General features: G+C 37.5%; 2 protein-coding genes and 2 long non-coding RNA genes across 4 annotated transcripts in view; all 4 read left to right on the forward strand.

Annotated features, from left to right (window-relative positions):
- LOC141359269 (uncharacterized) overlaps positions 1-23508 on the forward strand; it is a 368361-nt gene that overhangs the window by 303102 nt on the left and 41751 nt on the right. The gene's annotated exons all lie outside the window — the stretch shown is intronic.
- LOC141359266 (SLAM family member 5-like) overlaps positions 1-23508 on the forward strand; it is a 106289-nt gene that overhangs the window by 48496 nt on the left and 34285 nt on the right. The window lies entirely within an intron of this gene.
- Positions 4127-5046, forward strand: LOC141359537 (uncharacterized). Its single transcript, XR_012366028.1, has 2 exons — positions 4127-4314; positions 4746-5046. It is a non-coding gene; the product is annotated as an uncharacterized lncRNA (long non-coding RNA).
- LOC141359274 (uncharacterized) lies at positions 8411-11793 on the forward strand. The gene is made up of 3 exons (XR_012365684.1): positions 8411-8642; positions 9188-9298; positions 10087-11793. It is a non-coding gene; the product is annotated as an uncharacterized lncRNA (long non-coding RNA).

The raw sequence follows: 23508 nt of genomic DNA on the forward strand, positions 1-23508 counted from the left end.
GTTTAAAAAGGCCACATTTTAAATAGTTTTTACTTTGCGTGGAGGTCCCCTTGACATCAATCTTGGATGTTCAGAACAGGTCATAAAAAGACGTCATAAAAACTTTCATTCTGGCTCCTCATGGGACGTCGAAATGATGTCTTTTTAAGACGCTTTGCTCAGTGGGTAGGAACCTCTTATGGACGTGTAGCCCGGTCACAGGGGTTGCTGGATTTATTAACGCATTTTAAAAATATTTATTGAAAGCTGATACTTCAGATATTATTTGCAGAATTATAATAATATGCTGTATAGTAATATATTGGGAGAAAGCTGTTATATGTGACATCAGATGTGTGTACAGTGCACCCATATACGACCAAATTAAAGGATCCTCATTTCATAACACATCTGCGACGATTCGACTGTGAGATTGGTAGTCGAATCAGGCTTCTCCTATCGATGCATCGAATCTTCGACTATTCGGGGTCACCCCTAGTTTTAACATTTCATTATTCATTTCAGTGCTTCTTACTCTTTCAGGAATTTGCACATCTTTCTTACAACAATCTCAAGTTGACATTACTTAATTTTACAAACAGTACATAGATGAGCTAATCTTTTTCAAGATGCTTATTTGACTGTCAATGTAGGCTAGTTTAAACTGTAACTGTTTAATCCACATTGTTTTCGTGCTTTACTGCTTTGGATTACATGTGTTGCTCTTCTAATAATTTTATGTTTCATAAGCTATATTATTTTCGTTTTGCTTTTGTTGCTTTCAATGCTTTCAATTAAATATAAAATGTGAAAATAAACGAAAAATGTGGATTACAGTATTACATTTAGATCTGCTTGTGTTGCATCAAAGGTTTCTTTTTATTCACTGTTGGAGCTTTTCACCCAAAGTTAAATCTCTTCAACTCTCAAGCGTAGGCTTTCAGCGCGGCTGTTTATTGGAAACAATTGAAAAAAACATGTGCCGACCGCGGGCGTAAATGCTTTGGTGTGCACACCCCCTAGTCTTCACAAAGAGTCTCAAGTAAAATCCAGTTCCAAGAGTAGCCAATAAGAGCCAAGATTTTTCCCATACTTGAGGGTTTTCCCACACTTCAGTGTTGAGTAAAGAGTTCACTAGAAGATGTGCATCTGCTTTAAAGAGATAAATTCACCCAAAAATTACAATTCTGTTAGCCTGGTTAGCCAGACCTACATCAAGATGTAAGGTCTGGCAACTCTTCACACAAACGGCTCAATGCAGGGGGCGGGATATAAGGTTGTCCCTCAAAATGCCTCTGTACGCAATAGGATAGCGCTATGACCAATCAGAGCAACGAAGAAGGTGACGTATGAGTCCCATGCGTTTCCCCACCAGTGGAGCTAATTGGTATATCAAACTTTTACCGTAACCAGTCGGCAAAACTCCAAACACATCTTTCATGCTTAAAAAGGACTTCAGTAGGGTTATTTGCTCTTCACTCAAAGAAAAACATAAGTCCTCCAGAGTCGCGGCCAAAGCCGCTTCAAAAGAAAGCTGTTCGCCAGCAGCAGCAGCCATTCTTTGTTTTCAAGTAGGAACCGTCGCAGGCAGCTCAGGCAGTCATCATGTTAAGCCCGCCCCACAGACGCTACACACGATGTGATTGGCCTGACCAAATTTTGGTTTTTGGAGCTGTTAAGTGTATTGTGAGTGCCTAGACTAAACCCTGGCAGCAAATATATTTTGCGGCCGCTAGGGTGCGTCTAGATTTCTAGGCTACAATTCTGTCACAATTTACTCACCCCCATAGTGTTTTAGTATGAATTCATTTTTTCTGATCAACACAAAAGAAGATATTTTGATAAACTGTGGTAAGCACACAGATGTTGGAAACTGTTGACTTGGTAGGGAAAACAAATAGGGAATATTGTGATAAATGATGAAGAAGATATTTTGATCAAATATGCTTGACAGTTTGGATTTCAAATGGTAAAATCGAAAAGCAATTATATTTGAAAACGTATTAGTCTCACTTATTAGTCACAGTGGGACTGCATATCGGTTTCCAGATTTCATTTCATTAACTTAATATTTACATTTGTACACTGTACAAAATATAACTAACCTAAAGACAAATGTATTGTCAAAGGTTTGGTCACAAAGATGTTTAAAACACGCACCGGCCCGGCGGCGGGCCCTAGGGGGCGTTTTTATGTGTTTTTGTACTTTGTTTAACATCAAATGTTCAATCAACAAATATAAACTTTGCAATTCATGTTCTGAGCTTATTTTGCAATCAATACACTGGTGTGGAAATGCATATAAAATGGTTGTGGGTACTCACATTTCTTGCCATATGGTTCTGATAATTTCTGAATTCCCAAAAAACTTCAACGTACATTGCAACGTAAGGGTCCACTCTTCAAAAAGCATCCCACGTTTTAATCCAAAACAACGAAAAATAGTGAAAAATCCAGCAATATCCTCCTTTGTTTACATCCGCGCGCCCGCCAAGTATGATCGATCATGTTTATTTTCTATCAAATATCGATTTTTATCAGTGAAAATCCATCTCTTCCTGCTTCGTTAGACTGTTCCGATAAATATCCCACCCTATTTTTCTGTTTTGTCAAATCAGAAAAGGTTTGACAACTCAAAATGTCATGCGAGCAATGATTTGCCTAGCTAGATGTCCTTCAGCTCACCATAGGCTTTTGACTGGATTACACCAAAACAAAGCCAGCCAATGCATAGCCAGCAAAGCTTTGATTGACATGGATAGTAACCAATCATGAAACGATTACAAGGATTCAACTTACGTCATTAAAGTGTACTTCTGCGCAAATCTACAGAAGCGCACTGAGAGAAATGCCCACGCCCCCTCCGTGCACGTTTGTTTGTTTGGGTAGCAGATGTCAAATGCAATTTTAGGTTTCAAACAGAGATGGTGATAGAGAGGATAAAGTCACAGATTGCTGCTTTTAACTCTCTCCGGTGTTACTTTTTTAACACTCTGGAGCAGGGGTGGGCAATTCCTGGTCCTGAGGGCCAGTGTCCCTGCAGAGTCCAGCTCCAACCCCAACCAAGCACAGCTGAAAAATCTAATTGAAGTCTTCAGGACGCTTGATTCTTTTTCCCAAACCAGTTCAGACAGGAGCCCCACCCAAACATGAGCCCAGGGGCAGAAAGAGGTTTGATTGGTTCACAAAAATGACCAATGAAAGTCCTCTGCAGTGAAGCAGTTCGAGCTCACCGTTGGTCAGGTGAGTAGCGCAGATGGTTAGATAGGAATGTGACTGTTTTGAATTCAGCTCGAAATGTTTCGAGCGTTTAAGTTACGTGTTGCCGCGTTTTCGCGTGTCCGTGGCATGACTTTCTTTTTCGTGCCAGTTTCACGTGGTGTTTGCTCAATTGTTTTTCCTATTTTCTTACCATTGTCGTTTGGGATTGGGGTTAGAACAACTTTCTGTTACGTAAAATGACATCCTAACCCAAACCCAACTCTAACCCCAACATCAAGTGAAAGCAGTTTAAATTTCTGACAAATAAACGTATAAACCACTGCCATTCTAACCCAAACCCAACTTCATCCTCGCACGAAAACACACAAATCTAACCCCAATCCCAAACAACAACGGTTTGAAAAAAGGAAAAAAAACTGAGCAACCATCACGTGAAACTGGCACGAAAAAGAAAGCCGTGCCACGGACACGCGAAAACGCGGCAACACGCAACCCAAACGCTCGAAACACCCCGAGCCGAACCCAAAACTAGTCACATTCCTATCTAACCATCTGCGCTACTCACCTGACCAACGGTGAGCTCGAACTGCTTCACTGCAGAAGCTGCCTTGAAGGCTCCGGTTGAGGACTTTCATTGGTCATTTTTGTGAACCAATCAAATTTCTTTCTGCCCCTGAGATCATGTTTAAGTAAAACTCCTATCTGAACTGGTTTGAGAAAAAAAATCAAGTCTTCAGGACTGTTTGCAAATGACATTCAGGTGTGTTTGATTAAGGTTGAAGCTAAACTCTGCAGGACTGTGGCCCTCGATGCCCACCCCTGCTCAGGAGAGTCGACCAATATAAACACTGAGCAGTGTTAATTTAACTCCCGGGATTTTGCAGTGCAGCCGGCTAGGCACTCCGGAGCCGCTGAGAACCTCTCCAAAGGTTTGAAATATCATCTCCATCGTGGATAGTCGCCTGCAGATGACTTTTTTGTGTTGATAGTGGTTTGGAGAAGTTGATAAAGAGCACGACCGCGGAGCAACAATGCAAGACTGGATATAAACAAACCGCGTCGTCGAGGAGAGATGGACCGGACTATGAGCTCAGCTGCGCTCGCTTGGATAAAGTAAGTTTGGATTCTTTTGTTCATTATTTATTTAACGTTACGTTTCTTGTTAGCTGTTTTGATTATAAAGTAAATTGGAGATGACTAAGATACGAGCTTTACATGGTTTCATTTTTCTATGACATGTTATATAAATGCATCATATTTTTAGCTATATGAATCCAATGCACAGAATATACAAACTAAAAACTAGAAAATAAGATATGTGGTGGAAAATATGAGTATTACCAGCTGAGAAATATAGGTTATTTGGCAAACATAAGACATTTGTAATTATAAATAAATATATTCATGTAATGTGTGTGTGTTTGTGTATATGTATTATGTTCATGTATATTACATCATAGTTTCTCATACAAATAGTTGTATGTCTCTAACTTTTGACTCAAACTAAAATCCTCTCTTGCTTTGTGTGTGTTGTGATGTAACAGGGCTTTTAGCTGAGACAGAGAGGAGGACTGGAATCTGGAGTGCATTCATGAGCGACCACATTCAAAATAACAAGTATTTTGTTATAATGTGCAAATGTTTTTTTCTGAAATAGTTTTTTCTATGTGCTTTGGTGGGCAGAGAAGTTCTGAATTGATATACATCATGTAATATGTAGTCCTGACTCATTTTCTTTTTATAATCATGTCATATTGTTATCATGTGTATATTTGGAGTTTCCAAGTGCACTTTTTCTGAAAGGACGCCTGGACTTTTTTTAAATAAAAGCTCACAGAAACAACATTTTTTGGAGTATCATTCTCAAATTTGAATCACAGCATGGTCAGACATTCAGTTCACCTACATGGTGTCCCCAGGTGTCTTACATGACCATTTCATACCTTTTTTGCTAAGTGAATGTTATTTAAAGAAAAACGGAAGTCATTTAATGTATATTTTACCTTGTTTTACTCTGTTTCTTTACTACTCTGAGTTGTTATGACTATTAGGCAACAATATGTCAAGTGTCTAGTTTCAAACAAGACCAGAATTATGAATATACACCATAGGGTTTAAGAGCTGCAGATGTTTTAGTTTGGAGTTGTCGTTTTTCAGAAAATGCTCAAAAATAGAAGTGCTAGCTAACAGGTTAAAGGTGCAATGTGGGTTTTTAGTAGCATCTAGCGGTAAGATTGTGAAAAAAAAACATGGCAGCAGCTTCCATGTGAGGTAATAAAAACAATACCCCACTGAGCAATGCGTCTTAAAAAGACGTCATTTCGACGTCCCATGAGGAGCCAAAATGAAAGTTTTTATGACGTCTTTTTATGACGTGTTCTGAACATCCAATATTGATGCAAGGGGACCTCCACGCAAATTAAAACTATTTAAAATGTGGCCATTTTAGACATCAGATGTGTATATATAATCTTTATATATGAATAAATGTTCAAAAATATTGCTTATAGATAATTCCCAAATATTCCAGTTCCACCTTAAAGGGGACATATTATGAAATTCAGACTTTTTCCATGTTTAAGTGCTATAATTGTGTCCCCAGTGCTTCTATAAACCTAGAAAATGTTAAAAAGATCAACCCAATAACTTAGTTTTGGTAAACCATTTTCTGCAAGCATGTGAAAAATAGGTCATTGTAATTTGGCCCTTATTGTGATGTCAGAATAAGGTAATACTGCCCACTTTATCTGCACTATCCAACCACAGCACAACCATTTAGTAGGGAGAGAAAGAGAGAGATAAAATATTTCACAGCACAATTGACTTTCAATTGCAACAAACCACCATCATTTTGATCAGTGGTTGCACTTCATCCGCTCATTTGCATTTTAAATGACACACCCAAAACGGCACACTTTTGCTCAGACCTATTTTAGACTTAGTTTACATCTTAAAAAAAATCTCATAATATGTCCCCTTGAAGTGAAGTGATGTGAACTTCACTCTTCCTCCCACGCTTGCTCTCGCTGGATAATTGTTAAATGTACATTCTATAAAACAATGTCATCACCATTACAATCAGTTGTTTTAACAAAGCATTGTTTTGAAGTAGGACCATACTGACTAAACAAACCAAATTCATTTTATTTTTTGTCATTTATACGGCTCGTTTTTGAGAATTTACAAGATTCTGATGTTTTATTGAACATGTTTTGTCACCATCATTGTGATCAGTGTTTCCTTTAGTTGGGTAGTTTGACTCTTTGTTTTTATATTGTAGTGTGTGCTTGATGATGGTATTTTTTAAAACACATTATTATTGCACCAAGTGTTTGTTACCAATGCAACTTACTTGTAGCTTCACATTAATTACATTGATGGTCAGAAATGGTGGTATGATATAACTGAACTAACAACACAAATAAAATATTATAATTTTTTTAAAGTAAACCTCTATCTCAGTTTTGTTTGGAGCTGCAATAAACATACTTCTGTGCACACTGCTGCCTACTGTAACAAAACATGGAACCTCGTGGCTGTAATCAGAAATCTAAAGTACAGAATATTTGACACAGAGGCAGACATCAAGAATCAGCTCATGAATCACAATGATGGTGAGTTTTCTAAATGTTGCAATGCATTGCACAGGCGTATTATAAGAACTCATGAGTCCAGAGAGTGTCACCACTGTTGTGATTCATGGGCTGATTCTTGATGTCTGCATATGTGACAATGAAATCTGGACTTTTAATTTTATATAAGCGCTTCCCAGTGGTGGTATAAACCTAAATAATAAGTTGGATGTGACACCTCAAATCAACTAAGAAATTGAGACAATACTACATGGATTACAAAAATAATTTTCAGACATTACGTATGTGTTATTACTGTTGATAAAAGTTCAGCGAAGTTGTAAGATCCACATGTGAGTTTTGGTTATAACATATTTTCTTTGCCACAAATAACATGCTTTAGCAAACACTCTTACAAAAACCAAACACTACTATAAAAAGTCAAAGAGTCAAACTACCCAACTAAAGGAATCACTGATCGTCATTATGGTGACAAAAGATTTTCAATGAAACATCAGCATATACATCTCTGTTAATTAAAGAGAGAGAGAGAGAGAGAGAGAGAGAGAGAGAGAGAGAGAGAGAGACAGCATTTAAAGGGGTCATATGATGAAAATGTTAGCATTGCCACTTTGTAGGTGTGAGCAAAAATAGGTCATTGAAATTCGGCCCTCACTATGATGCCACAAGGATATCTTATTAGAATAACACCGCCTCCCTAATCCGAACCCCCCAACCACCGCACCGCCGCCCAGTGCAGAGAGAAAGAGAGAGAAAAGAAGGACTCGACAGCACAATTGAGTTTGAACTACAACAAACCACCATCATTGTGATCAGTGTTTGCACTTTATCCGCTCATTTGCATTTTAAAAAACACACCCAAAATGACACATTTTTGGACTTGACAGCACAATAGAGTTTCAATTACAATAAACCACCATCATTGTGATCAGTGTTTGCACTTCATCTGCTCATTTGCATTTTAAAAACACACCCAAAACGACACATTTTTGCTCAAACCTACAAAGTGGCAATGCTAACATTTTCATCATATGACCCCTTTAAGGTGGAACTTTATCTATGAGCAGTGCTATGTTTTTGAACACTCATTCATATATAAAGATTACATTATTTTATCAGCTTAACAAAATTTTTCTACAAAAATACACGTGATGTTTATGTTTTTTGACTCAGAACTCATAGACCACATTTGTATAAAATATTTTTGTATTGATTTCCCGAACCCCTTTTGGACGTCTACCTGACGTCCAAGAGGGGTCATAGTCAGACGTCCAGATACTGTACCAGATCTGCACGTTGTATAGACATACAGATAAGGGCCTGGACCAACCGACCTAATATAGACATGATCTGCACGTCGGGGAGACGTCTCATGTTTGGTGGGTATTTTGCAGTGAGAAACTGGAAACAATAGACATGTGTTTGTGATATTGTAGTATAGGCATCTCAAAACATAACGTGTAATGTCAGTATGTGCACAATGCTAAGCAGGATGTTAAGGTTTAAGAGATGCTGTATTTACACCATTTAGAATAAAATCATTTTCTTTCTCTTTAATGTTTTCAGCTCGTCTGCCCATTCCTGACATCACCTGTACCAATAGCCCCTTCTCATCATCATCAGTCCCAAATTGTTCCTTATTGTGTTCAGTGTTGAATGTGAGAGATGTGAGTCTGTCCTGGTACAAAGGAAACAGTTTATTGTCCAGCATCAGTGTGTCTGATCTCAACATCAGTCTCTCTCTGGAGGTAGATTATCAGGATACAGACACATATAGATGTGTACTCAACAATACCATCACAAACCAAACTCAACATCTCAACATCAATGATGTCTGTCAGTGTTCAGGTGAGTCATGTTGCCAGTTGAAACAAAAGCACTAAAAGACGTTTATATGGATGGTAAAGTGCTGGTTTAAAATAAATATGCATACGGCACTGATATGTCGTAAACGACTGCTTTACCATTAATATGAAAGGCTTTATAATGTACTACTTTTATTTAAATGTTACCAGGTTTGGAAGTATCTTTAAAACTGTGATTTGATCATTCACATACATATATGGTTATATATGCATGCATGTTTTAATTACGTTTATTCTAGACTTTCTATGGATGTGGGATAAAAATAGATAATGCATATTTTTGGTTCTTTGGCTACAATCATGTTTATACTGTCCCTTGATAAACAAACCAATATGTTTGACGTTTAGGTATGTCAGCGATTTATATAATTATTAGTTATTTTATTTGTTTCTAGTCACTCAATTTAAATATTCACAAATACATTAACAGAACAACACAGACACACAAAAACAAACTGATTTTTTTTTTTAAATAAAATGTATTAGATTTGCACTTACTTACACAAATCTGTGTTTCATGATTTCTAGGTTCAGGATTTTTTTGGTGGTGCCTAGCAGTGCTGGCTATGATCTTAATTCTAGCAGCAGTAGCAGTAGCTGTCAAATACCGTAAGAGAAGTAAACAAACAGCACAAGACGGTAAGTATTACAAAAAATATGTCAAACCAATGCTTCCTGCAAGAGTTTTGTTATCATCCTCATGTTAGACACTTAAATAATTCATAAAAGACTTTCATTAACTTTGATGAAATGTGTTTGAGTTCAACTAACTCAACACTGCAGAAAGGTGGCACCTCTGCCTACAGTACATTAACAACAAATATTTGTTGTTGTTTTTTTATAATTTTAATGCATATTTTTTACTTTAGAGTTCAAGAAGCAGAGCCGATACAAATTTATCACATAAACAATTAGATACTGTTAGTAATTGTGTGTGTATGTAACAATATACATATAATCAGTATATGTAGAAAATTACACAGATAATGTTGTTAAAAACCAAATTATATAATAAGATATCTCAAATATCAAAAAAGGAGCGCTGGCCGGACTAAAAAAATATGTTTAAACCGAGGTGCTCTTTGGATAGGAAAATAGTGGTATAGTAAACCTGACGAAGGCTTGTTTGCCGAAACGCGTCGGATTTACCATGTCCATAGTTTTTAACAGGTTTATTATGACCAAGCAATATTCATAAAGGCTATTTTACTTTTTTAGAGAGTGCCTTGGAGTTTTTCTTTGTTTTTGCTATATATAATAAGATTTTAGGGTGGACTGTCAATAAAGTAAAAAGGTAACAGAGTTCAAAGCCCCTTAGTGAAGTATGTTTTCTCAGCTTTTTTATTTGATTGATGATTTATAATAACATATTTAGATTAACAATCCCTTTCTTTTCACCTTGAAACTGGTTTTGTGTTTTCTAACAGGAGCCTGACAGTGAAGCTACTGTACTACCGGTTTCAAATGGAGTTAATCACCACGTTTAATGCACTCCATAATATTTGAAAAGATGAATATTTAATCGTCAGCTATTCTTTTCCCATCGTGCTTTCGTCAATACAGTCAGTAGAGAGCAACAATGCCCGACTGCATAATCCCGAAGCCCGCCTAGCCATCGTGAGAGTTTTTTTGGCACACGTCAACATCATCAGAGCAAGTAGGATGTAACTGGGATACTTTTCCAACCGCCATGGATCTCACGAACAAGCCTGGAACTGTCCCAAATGGCACACTCCGGACCTGTGGACTTCCTCAGAGTCCACACTTTGATGACATCATGTAGTGCAGACCTTATGGATCCTTGACACCAGTCCACAAGGGTACACTGGAGTCACGCCAGAAATAGGAAGAGAAGGGGTGTCCATGCTTGCCCATCAGTGTGAACTCCTCCCATCCGTTAACTGATTGCTCTTTCGCAAGGACTTCTGGGTTGGTAAAGTGTGTGGAGCATGCACCATCATCAAAGGTGCAAAGGGAGCACCCATTATGATGATGAGCACATATTGGAGCGTAAAAATTACAGATGGGACAACCTACGGACTCGTAGACTAATGCAGGTTTCACACAGGATGCGGTGTGCGCTGCGCTTGCCGCTGGGTTCAGCGCAGCCAAGTGATTTGCTCCATGCTGGATAGATCAAAGTAGGCGGAGTTTTCAAAACTTTCAGAGGGATTACTGTAAATTACTACAGTATTTTTATTTAAGGTTAAGTAGTGTAGGAGAAATAGAGACGCTGCTGTTGCCCACCTCCATTTCACGTAACTTAAGCTGCCTACCTACAATAAACTACCTGACTTAAAACACACCTAACATGCCAACTTTTGATATGTGAATTGATATGTGTTTCCATGACACAGCTTTTTTCCGACATCTCTATAGGACCGTAAACTTGTATTATACAACAGATAAACCGTCCTTGCGCAATGCAAGCCATTGAAATGAATGGGTTTCATAGCGCACTGCACACCGCATGTGTGAAAGCGCCATAAGCGAGCATGTTCAATTTAAGGTCACGAAACCAAAAGTCCACATGAAGTGTATCATTTGGGGCCCCTAATGACTGACAACAAACTTTTTTAATGATTTAATGGCGGTTGGCAAACCAACTTAAAATGTGCATCCCTGCCACCTGAAAAGGTGTGTGAAATCCATAATGGAAAGAAATTTTAAACCGAGGCGGACACTACTAAAGTACTTTTACTTTCTACACAAAAGTAAATTTTTAAGTATTCGTATTTTATCAGTGTTTTTCTTTGGAAAACATACATTCCAAAACATATTATCATAATTTTTACTCCACTACATTTCATTATTTCAATTATTAGAAATTAGTATTAGAAATTACAGTATTACTGGGTATTACTTGCAACTATCTGCCAGTAACTTACTGTAGATTTTACATTGATGTTAAAACAGTTTGTTTAAAGTTAAATGAACATGAAACATTTTCAGTCTTTCTCTTCTACAGTAAGTTACTGTAATTTTTTTTACAGTGTAACCCACATTTACCACAATTTCCATTTTTCACGTTTACCAAATATTTTATAAGCACTGATTAAATAAACAAAGTCCAATGACTGCACTGAAAAAAATGATTCATTGAATTTAATCATTTTTTTAGTGGTTGCAATCAATTTATTTAAGCTACATTTAAACAAAAGTTTTATATTTTATTTTACTTTACTAATCTTTTTTGTTTAAATGTAGCTTAAATGGTTTGATTGCAACCACTTACCTTAAAAAAATTGATTAAATTCAATGAATAATTTTTTCAGTGTGCATAATTACAGCTAATTTTTTACAGTGTAACCCACATTTACCACAATTTTCATTTTCACGGTTACCAAATATTTTATAAGCACTGATTAAATAAACAAAGTCCAATGACTAAAACGTCCTCTTTCCTGTTTTTCAAATCTTCTCTCTGAACCATCTTTTTCTTGTATGCTGTAAAAATGTCAATCTTTTGTTCCTTCATTCCATTACTTCTGTCGAATTTAATAATTTCTGTTTTACTTGATGCCACTTTAATGTGAATTTGTGAATGGTTTAATGCCTACGTACCACTACTGCTGTCTCCCAAATGTTGGATCTTTTGAGCCATCAGTGTATATTTGCACAATAAAATTTTGATATATGTATTGCTGTACACTTAAACTTTCTAACACACTTGTATTGTCCTTTTCTTTAAGCAATTGTATATCAGTCGAAGGCATAGGGAAAAGCCAAGGAGGAATTGCTGACCTGCACAGGGCAATATTAAAATAACTTAATCCCATTGTCTGTGCTTCCTCCTTGGCCATCCATCCAAAACTTGACAGCTTTTTATTACCTTTTTCCCAACAGGCCTCCAACACCATTTTAACCTCCAACATTGTCGACCACATTTTTCGACAGTGGCTGAGGTTTGGTACCTTTCTCTCTCTAAATACATTTTAGTTCATGATCAGATCATAAGAATTGCATGATGCGCTGTTCTGTCGTGTTGGGGAATGATCTTAGCTTCAGCACTTACAGTGACGAGCTCCATAATCTCTGCTTCCTGAACACACACAACCTTGAGGCTGATGGGCTACAACAGCAAAAGACCCCACCGGATACCACTCATCTCCGCTACAAATAGGAAAAAGAGGCTACAATTTCCAAGAGCCCACCAAAATTTGACAGTTGAAGACTGTAAAAATGTTGCCTGGTCTGATGAGTCTCGATTTCTGTTGAGACATTCAGATAGAGTCAGAATTTGACGTGAACAAAATGAGAACATGGATCCATCATGCCTTGTTATCACTGTGCATTCTGGTGGTGGTGATGTAATGGTGTGGGGGATGTTTTCTTGGCACACTTTAGGCTCCTTAGTGCCAATTGGGCATCGTTTAAATGCCATGGCCTACCTGAGCATTGTTTCTGACCATGTCCATCCCTTTATGACCACCATGTATTCATCCTCTGATTGCTACTTCCAGCAGGATAATGCACCATGTCACAAAGCTTGAATCGTTTCAAATTGGTTTCTTGAACATGACAATGAGTTCACTGTACTAAAATGGCCCCCACAGTCACCAGATCTCAACCCAATAGAGCATCTTTGGGATGTGGTGGAACAGGAGCTTCGTGTCTTGGATGTGCATCCCACAAATCTCCATCAACTGCAAATGCTATCCTATCAATAATTTCTAAATAATGCTTTCAGGACCTTGTTGAATCAATGCCACGTAGAATTAAGGCAGTTCTGAAGACAAAAGGGGGTCAAACACAGAATTAGTATGGTGTTCCTAATAATCCTTTAGGTGAGTGTATATGCAATGTGGAGGAGTTGCTATATCTCTTCATGGGGACCATTATTTTCCTTTTTTTAACTAAGATACTTGGGCTTTAATAGTAACATTTTTGTTAAAAAAATCACGATGTCTGCATTTTGTTGGTGTTTTGATCACCACCAGGGGGCGCCACGTGCACTTCTTCAAAAGACTAGATTGAGATGGCCATTACGTACACTGATTATTATAAATGCCTTCAGGCAGTAAACCCTCTGGATATGAATGATGATACAGTATAGTGGTCACTGCCTTTATGTTCTTTAGTATTTTAAGCATGTTAGACATTTCCCTCTTGTTAACATGCAGAAACCATCATTTATTCATCCTATTGTTAGTAACAAAACTTGCCCATATAGCCTACTTTTTGATATACTTTTCTTCATTTTGTTCAGTCATTTAACTTTCTTTTTAAAAATGTGATTATGTTTACATATCTTAAATTAATTTAAACAAATATACTTATAAAAATTATAAGTGTATGTGCAATATGCCGACTGTCCCGGTAAGCTTTAGGATCTGGACTTTATAAAAGTCTCCAAATGTCTTAAAACTTTTGTACAAATCAATACTCTTTTTATAGATTTCAGCTATACAAGTTCCCTGAGCTCCAAACAGCCCTATTATGTGATAATGCTGTCTATATGTCAGTGTGTAGAGTAACAAGAATCTCCCTTTATCACTGACACTGACTTCATTTCATCTGGATCACCAGACATAAAGAACAACATTGTGAGAATGATGACAGAAAAACAAATAGATGTTAGTGACACTTCGAGCTTGACTCAATTCAAGCACAACAAAAACACATTTATGTAGACTCAGAAGGCTTTCTTATCTGTTACGCAGATGAGAAATGTTATGTTTCCTTGCACTAAACTGAAACATTTACACAAAATTGTTTCAAAATGCCACCTGTTGTGTAAATATGAACAATAATAAAAATGCATGTGTAACAGATATTGAGTGCATTACATGTAGGTGACAACACACAAATAAATTCCATATCTGCAAAACTACATTTTTTATTAACCGATATACTAATCGATATAAGAACCAATCAAAATCAAAACAATACCCATTGGCTCTCATTTACTCAACATGCGTATTGCGTACGCACAAATTTGTTGGTAAAATTTGCGTACGGACGTTTTAACTTACAAATCATGATTCAACAAAAACTTTCGTACTAAAATTAATTTTAAATATGCAAAAACGTAAGAACAACTTAGACCACACGTCCGCAATAATCACGAACAGGGAAAAAGAAACTATATCGCGCATCAATGATGCCTGTCAGAAACGACGCCCTTAAAAGCACATCAACACGGAGACACAAAGGAGCTATTAAATGACTTCACTCAATTATAACTTCACTTAATAAACTTTCTAACTACATCAATATGAAGGATTTATTTTTCTCTTTTATACTTTTACTGCTTATGGAAGGTAAGATGCGTTTTCGTTTTCACGTTTAAGATTGACCTTATAGTGCAGTTTTGACGCCAGTGGACACTGAAATTGTAAAAAAATTGTTTTTTTTTTGTTTGTTTGTTTGTTTGTTTGTTTTTTGTAAAAATTGAGTTACCATAGCAAAGAAATCGTTTGTAACAAAAATATTTTTCCTTGTGTTTATTGCAGGATTAGTATATTTTTATATTTTACTGTTTTTATATTTACAGCCAATTTAATAATTATCAAAGATACAAAGACGTTGTTAGATCTAAAGAGTAATACAATAAGTAATTGACCTTAAGGAAACAAAAGAAGTGTAGCCTATTACTGTCAAATTAGATATATATTAAAGTTCCCATTCATAATAAGCATTGATATATAAAAATCCAAGTTATTAGTTGACAAATATTGTTTGCTCTTGTTGGGATGTACAAGTCAATAGCAATGCATCCAGAAGTCAGATTACATTCTCTGTCCGAACATTAAATACTTCAAGTTTCTATAAATAATTGGTTATCGTGAAAGTATCAGTTGCAATACACATGAATAAGAGTAATGTTGATTAATCACATATGTGGTTATAATGACTTTCAGTCTGCTCCAAACTGCACACATTGGTCATTGCACATTATGCAAATATTTCAGGAGAAAAGGCTTGTGGTATTATATCATTAATAATCTTTTGTCTTGAACTGTGGTTTTGTAAGTAATAAACTGCTAGTGGCCCCTTCCCAAATGTCTATGTCCATCCTGATACTTTAGTACAAACTTAAACACACGAACATCAAGTCTCACAGTATGAATCTCAACAATGGTGACAAAGAAAAATGTCAAAATGTTCATGATTTTTTTTCATGCCGCAGTGCATTCTGGGAGTTCTGGATAAGATTTGTTGATACCCAGAATGCATTGCAGCATGAAGCTTTTCATTTTATGGTCACCATTATTGAGATCCATACTCAGATTCTTTATATTTGGGTGTCTAAATTGGACAACAGTTAATTTTGAACTATACAGTATTTCAACTTTCTTTAAAATGATAAACTGATATGAGAGTGCCAGATGTCAGACTTCAGTATCAGATTACTGACAGAAAAAAATATTTTTGGTAAGCAAACTAAAATAGCATATCAGTTTTTTTACATGACAATCAACACTATATCCTAACCACCACCGCCACAGAATCACACTGTACACTTTTGTCTCTTTCGCTGGTATTTTCTCTTTATTCTCTTCTTGTTCATCTTTCTTTAGTAATTCTGTTTATTAACAGCAGGGGTTTATCATTAATGGTCAATCATCACTTCATTCATCTCTTCATTATCCAACCAACCTCATCACTTCTTCAACCCAACCACACTCATACTTGGCATTGGTTTAGTTAACATTGGCTTTAGTTTCTACATAAGGTTCATGTGGGCTAAGTCAGATGGGGCCAGCATGAAACCCGGGGGCAAGACCAGCCTGGGGCCCACACTGCAAGCCCACATGGGGCCCACATCTGCCCCACCAAGCACTGCTGGCTGTGCTATTATCTGCTTTTCTTACATTATGCAGTTTGGTTTGTTCATTTGTTGTTGGTTTGCTGTTTTTATCTGTGTTGTGCACATAAGCATCTTAAAATTGAAACTGAGAGGGCTGGAGAATGAGGAGTGATTGACATACAAAGGAAATGTCCTAATTTTTTATATATAAAGCAACTATTGTGATTTTATCTGTGGTTTTTAATATTCAAATTATTTAAATGAAATCATTGAATTATTTTTCATTTAATTTTTTTTAAATTTACCTATTTTTTAAGATGACGAGTGTTGTGACGCAATTAGAATCGAAAGTCAGATGACCAGCAAAAATGGCCGCCACTATCTCTTTATCAACACACTTTTTCAAGTGGATTTTATAAGGATATACAGTATAAGATATACGGTGAAACGATAAACAATATGAGACTTGCATCATATTTTACATATGAAGAGTTTCGTTGCAAAACGAGATAACTCCGTTTTTAACATTTTTGTCAAAACATGTTTATTATTATGTTATCATGTTATTATTTTGTTTTATGGTGCTACTTAGCTGTATTTTTTAAGTTATGAAGGTTGAATCAAAGCAAACCAACTGCAGTTGAAATGATATTAATTGGAAATCACAACCAAAAAACGAGGTTTCTGAAAAATAAAAAACGGAGTTATCTCGTTTTGCAAAGAAACTCTTCATATATAACATTAAGTGCGATTTTCATTTAGTTTGCTATGCTCGTTGAGTGGAGGTCTGTATTATTTACTTTGTGAATTATCCTGTGACATTGTACAGGTGGTGGATGGGGTGGGGTTTGGTGGTAGGCCCTAATAATCATATTTAACAAATTGGCAGGTGTTAATAACCAGAATAACATTACACCAGCTTACAATACATAGTTTGTAAAGTATACTGCAATACAATAACTAAAGTTTAGTTGTTTATGAAAACATTGTTACAAAATACAACCATCACATCAATGCAGGCATGTAACCTGTGAGAGAATATGAATTTTGTTTAACGTCCTAATTTGTGTCTTGTTCCTATTCAATCTGAAACATGTTTATTAAAGTTTCTGTCTGTCTTTGTGTTTCAGGTGTGTTTGGTGATACAGATAAAGTGAAGTCAGTGTCAGTGATGGAGGGAGATTCTGTTACTCTACACACTGATATTATAGACATACAGAGAGATGATAACATAGTGTGGATGTTTGGACTTCAAGGGAATCTTATAGCTGAAATCTACAAGAAAAACATTCATATTTATGACAGTAATGAGATATTCAAGCTGGACAGTCAGACTGGATCTCTCACCATCACAAACATCTCAATCACAAACTCTGGACTTTATGAACTACGGGTCTACAGCATCAGAAATTTATCCAAGATATACAATGTTACTGTCAATGGTGAGTGATTAAGGTCCTGTTTTATTACTCATCTTCTTTTTTCTGTTTCTAGTTGATCTTGAGAATTCATATAAGCTACGGTGTGTTTACACACATAAATTGGCAAGGTTTCTTGATTTGTAAATCAATATATTATTGTAATAGCTCAAAAAATTACAGATTCTCAACCTTTGTGTACATCACCAGATTTGTTTGAAAATACAGAGCACATGTCATAATAATAACAAAGTCATGCATTTAAGAACAGTGAACAGAAAAAGAGAGTTAATAACAGTAAATTGCTGTATAGATAAGTAAATGTATTTCTGTTTTTGTTTTCCAGCTGTCAGAAATTATTCACAATCTTCATCATCATCAAGCTCCAAATGTGTGTTATTGTGTTTAGTGTTGAATTTGACCTTTATTGTATGGTCATTAGTGGACTTTAGGGCTCAACATAAAGGACTGCCCGATGGCCCGGGGCCAACGTGAGAGACACTTAGGCCAGTAAACAGTATTGTATATATTATATGCTTGTGATCGTTTGTATAAAGTGCAAAAAACGGGGAGGGGAACAAACGCTTTATTTGCATTTAAAGAAACATACACAAAAAGGCACGTTTTCATTGCAGCCACAAATGGCCATGTTCAACATCGTGTAATGAAAGATCTGTTGTGTATTTTGAGCTGAAACTTTACAGACACATTCTCGGGACTCCAGAGACTATTTTAATATTGTTGAAAAAACCTGGGTTAGGGGTCCTTTAAGCTGTTAAAAAAATGGCAGTGCCAACATTTTTCTCTGTTAAAGCTGAAGAAATGTCTTAAAATGTAAGTTTACTTTAAACTATTGAATTACTAATATTTAGTTGCATAACCATTGTTGTTGATAACTTCTGCAAATCTCTTTCAAATAAAGTCAACCAACTTCTGGCACCTAAAAACAGGTATTTCCGCCCATGATCTAGGTTTTAGTTCAGAAACTGTTTTTTTTAATGTCACGCCAAGAGGGTAGAGATCAGGGGATTAAGCTGGCAACACCATAACCTCAATCCTTAGTCTGGAACCAAGATTTTGCCCACTTGCTTGTGTGTTTGGGGCAGGGCCGGCCCGTCCAACAGGCAATACAGGTGAATGCAAATTCATTATCGATCGTAAAGATAAAATGTAAATCAATGTAAAATATACAGTATGTATGCATTTCTTTGGTGTTTTGATGTTCTTGATATTGTTGTTCCACCAGGGGGCGCCACACGCCATGAGTTATACAATATAGAGATGGCCATTAATTAGGCCTACACTGGTTATCAATGCCTTCAGGCATTAAAGTTTATGGATATGAATAAGGATATAGTGGTCATGTTGACATGTTTGCCGTTATGTTCTCTAGTATTTTAAAGGGGACATATTATGAAAATCTGACTTTTTCCATGTTTAAGTGCTATAATTGTGTCCCCAGTGCTTCTATCAACCTAGAAAATGTTAAAAAGATCAACCCAATAACTTAGTTTTGGTAAACCATTTTCTGCAAGCATGTGAAAAAATAGGTCATTGTAATTTGGCCCTTATTGTGATGTCAGAATAAGGTAATACCGCCCCCTTTATCTGCACTATCCAACCACAGCACAACAATTTAGTATGGAGAGAAAGAGAGAGAGAAAATAATTCACAGCATAATTGAGTTTCAATTGCAACAAACCACCATCATTGTGATCAGTGGTTGCACTTCATCCGCTCATTTGCATTTTAAATGACACCCCTAAACGGCACACTTTTGCTCAGACCTATTTTAGATTTAGTTTACATCTTAAAAAAAATCTCATAATATGTCCCCTTTAAGTTTGTCAATTTTCCACTTTAACTATGTTAATGTTAAAGGGGTCAAATGATGAAAATGTTAGCATTACCACTTTGTAGGTGTGAGCAAAAACAGGTCATTGAAATTTGGCTTTCATTATGATGTCATAAGGATATCTTATTAGAATAATACCGCCTCCTTAATCTGATCTCTTCAACCACTGCACTGCCGTTTAGTGCAGAGAGAAAGAGAGAGAGAGAAAAGAAGGACTTGACAGCACAATTGAGTTTGAATTACAACAAACCACCATCATTGTGATCAGTGTTTGAACTTTATCCGCTCATTTGCATTTTAAAAAACACACCCAAAACGACACATTTTTGCTCAAACCTACAAAGTGGCAATGCTAACATTTTCATCATATGACCCCTTTAACTATTTCTGAAATGCAGAAATAGTTGCTATAGCAACAATCATTGAGCTTGTTTGTAACAAAATCTGCCCATATACATTTTGATATAATTGTCTTAATTTGGTTCAGTCATTTTTTTAATGTAGTTGTTTTTTCTTTATCGTTAATTAATTGAAACAAATATACTGACAAAATTATACTGTACAGAAGTGTAAGTGCACTATGCCGACTCTACTGAATAAATTAGCTTTTTTTAACTTTATTTAAAATTTCACAATAAAAGCCACTGGACAACTTTTAGATATTTAAAGGGGTCATATGATGAAAATGTTAGCATTGCCACTTTGTAGGTATGAGCAAAAACAGGTCATTGAAATTTGGCTTTCATTATGATGTCATAAGGATATCTTATTAGAATAATACTGCCTCCTTAATCTGAACTCTCCAACCACTGCACTGCCGTTTAGTGCAGAGAGAAAGAGAGAGAAAAGAAGGACTTGACAGCACAATTGAGTTTGAATTACAACAAACCACCATCATTGTGATCAGTGTTTGCACTTTATCCGCTCATTTGCATTTTAAAAAACACACCCAAAACGACACATTTTTGGACTTGACAGCACAATAGAGTTTCAATTACAATAAACCACCATCATTGTGATCAGTGTTTGCACTTCATCCGCTCATTTGCATTTAAAAAAACACACCCAAAACGACACATTTTTGCTCGGGCCTGCAGGGTGGCAATGCTGACGTTTTCATCATGTGACCCCTTTAACTGTTCATAAGCAGATATTAAAATAATTTTCTCAACTCTATCACCCTCTGGTGTCCTCTGATTTGAAAAGTGACTTCTTCTTTAACTCATCCCAAACTGGTGAACTTTAGGATCTTTAGTCACGTGTCAGAAAAACGTTGGTTACGTAGGTAACCGTGGTTCTATGACTGGCGGAAGACCGCCAGATGGACTGAGTGGATACCTTCCTCTTCTAATCGAGAACCCAATATAACAGCTGTCACCTGGTGACCTTAATGACGTGCCTGACTATAAATAGCTCCCTACACGTCATCACTTCCTCTAAAGTCTTCTCGGTGACCCGAGTGACTCGAGGCTCTGGTGGTCTTCCGCCAGTCATAGAACCACGGTTACCTACGTAACCAACGTTCAATTTCCTTGGCTACAGACCGCCAGATGGACTGAGTGGAAGACGAATATAAAATCTGTCACGAGGGTCTAACAACATACAACATCCTTAAATATGGTTACTTGATTACCTGAATGACTTCTGTATAGGCAATGTAATAACAGCAAAAGTTAAACAGTATCCATACTGGTCTGCAAGTCTGTCAAACGTTATAAATGTAAATGATAATAAAACAACCAAACCACAGAAGTATGAGATTCTTTCATTTATTTTTAATATCTCAGTTTCAATGATTATCTCCAGATGTGCATGAACCCATTCTTAGACTGGCTTCCTCGCCCAGCACTGCTATTGCGCAATTATTTGGAACATCAACCACATTAAGTCTATAGAATCTGGAAAACGTGGACGGTGAAGCCCAAGTTGCTGCTCCGCAAGTATCTGCGAGCTGCACCCCCCCGCAAAGCCGCCCAAGATGTCGCCACAGAGCGGGTGGAGTGACATTTCACTGGATCAGGCAGAACCCTGTGAGCGGAGACATAGGAGCACGTAATGACCTCCGTTATCCAATGAGCCAGTCTCCCTTTTGACAGGGGAGATCCTTTACTTCGATCTGCAAAACAAACAAATAACTGGTCAGTAGTTCTCCAAGAAGCCGTCCTGTCCACATAAAGACGCAGCGATCTCACAGGACAAAGCTCCTTATTCATTCCCCTGTCAGAGTGAAATGCCGGTAGTATCAGAGGTGTGTTAGCGAAATTACTCGACAACACCTTCGGTAAAAAGGCTGGATTCGGCCACAACATAACTTTTGAGTCTTCCGGACCTCATTTTAAACATTGCGAAGCCACCGAGCCATTTAATATCAGCTGTAGACAGTGGTTCAAATGGCAAGGTACATAGACTTTCTAGGACAATATTAAGATCCCATTGCGGAATCATAATACTACAAGGGGGGTTTAGTCGGTTAACACCTCTCAAAAAAGCAACCACTAATTTATGCGTCCTGACAGAAATACCGTCTATGAGACCTCTGTGCGCTGATAATGCTGCCACATAAACCTTTATTGTGGAGTATGACCGACCCAACGTTAACAAGGTTTGCAAAAATTCCAGAATATTGGTTATAGTGCATGACTGGGGATTTATTTGATTTTCGCTACACCACCTCGAAAACAGTTTCCACCTGTTCTGATACTGCGCTCTAGTCGATGGTGCCCGAGCGTTTATAATAGTGTCCCTGACCCCCTGCGAACAGACTAAAAGGCTGGGGTCGCCCCCAATGGCCAAACGCACAATTTCAGAGTTTGAGGTTGGTCGTGCTGTAGTTTGCCATTCAGCTGTGTCAAAAGATCTGGGCTGCACGGCAACCGGACTGGAGGACCAGTTAAGAGACGTTGAAGGAGACGAAACCACGGTCTGCTCGGCCAACACGGGGCTATTAATAATAGCGGTTGGCTCGTTACACGAATACGACTGAGAACTAACCAAATCAGGGGAAATGGGGGAAATGCATATAGGAGACCACTCGGCCAATTGTGGGCTAATGCATCCTGTCCTAGAGACTCCGTCTCCCTCCTCAGAGAGAAAAACTTTGGACAGACAGCCGACTGACTGTCGGCAAACAGATCCACCACTGCCGTGCCATATGTGTTCCAGATTAACTGAATTATCTCTGGGTGGAGTTGCCATTCTCCTGACAGCGGAATACTCCGTGACAGAGCATCCGCTACCGTGTTCATCTGCCCCGGAATGTGAACTGCCCTCAATGAGGCTAGATGTATATCTGCCCATAACCAGAGCTCGTGCGCAGCCTGTAGCAGCTTCAGTGATCTCGTGCCCCCCTGATGATTTATATTGAATACTGCTGACATATTGTCCGACCGTATTAACACATGTTCGTGGATTAGCTGATTCTGAAAATATCGTAGCGTTAGGAACGCTGCTTTCAACTCTAGATAGTTGATATGCTGAAAACGGAGCTCCTCTCCCCAAATTCCTTTCACTCCTCTCTGTTTCCATACTCCTCCCCAGCCCTGCTGACTCGCATCTGTGGTAACAATTACCCTCTTCGCCGGGGGTGGACCCATAGGAACCCCGCGAAGAAGGAACTCCATGCTGTGCCAAGGCTGTAGTGCCCGTCGAGCAGTGTGCGTCACTCTCACCAGTGTGTACTTCTGAGTTTTTACTGACAGGTGTCTGCTCGTCAGCCAGCGCTGAATTGGTCTTAGGTACAGCATACCCAACCTGATCACAGGTGTCGCTGCAGCCAGCATGCCCACTAGTCGTAACAGGGTGAGATATCTCACCCGTCTGCCTT

This window comes from Misgurnus anguillicaudatus, chromosome 23 (assembly GCF_027580225.2).
Source record: "Misgurnus anguillicaudatus chromosome 23, ASM2758022v2, whole genome shotgun sequence".
In the NCBI taxonomy this organism is placed as follows: Eukaryota; Metazoa; Chordata; class Actinopteri; order Cypriniformes; family Cobitidae; genus Misgurnus; species Misgurnus anguillicaudatus.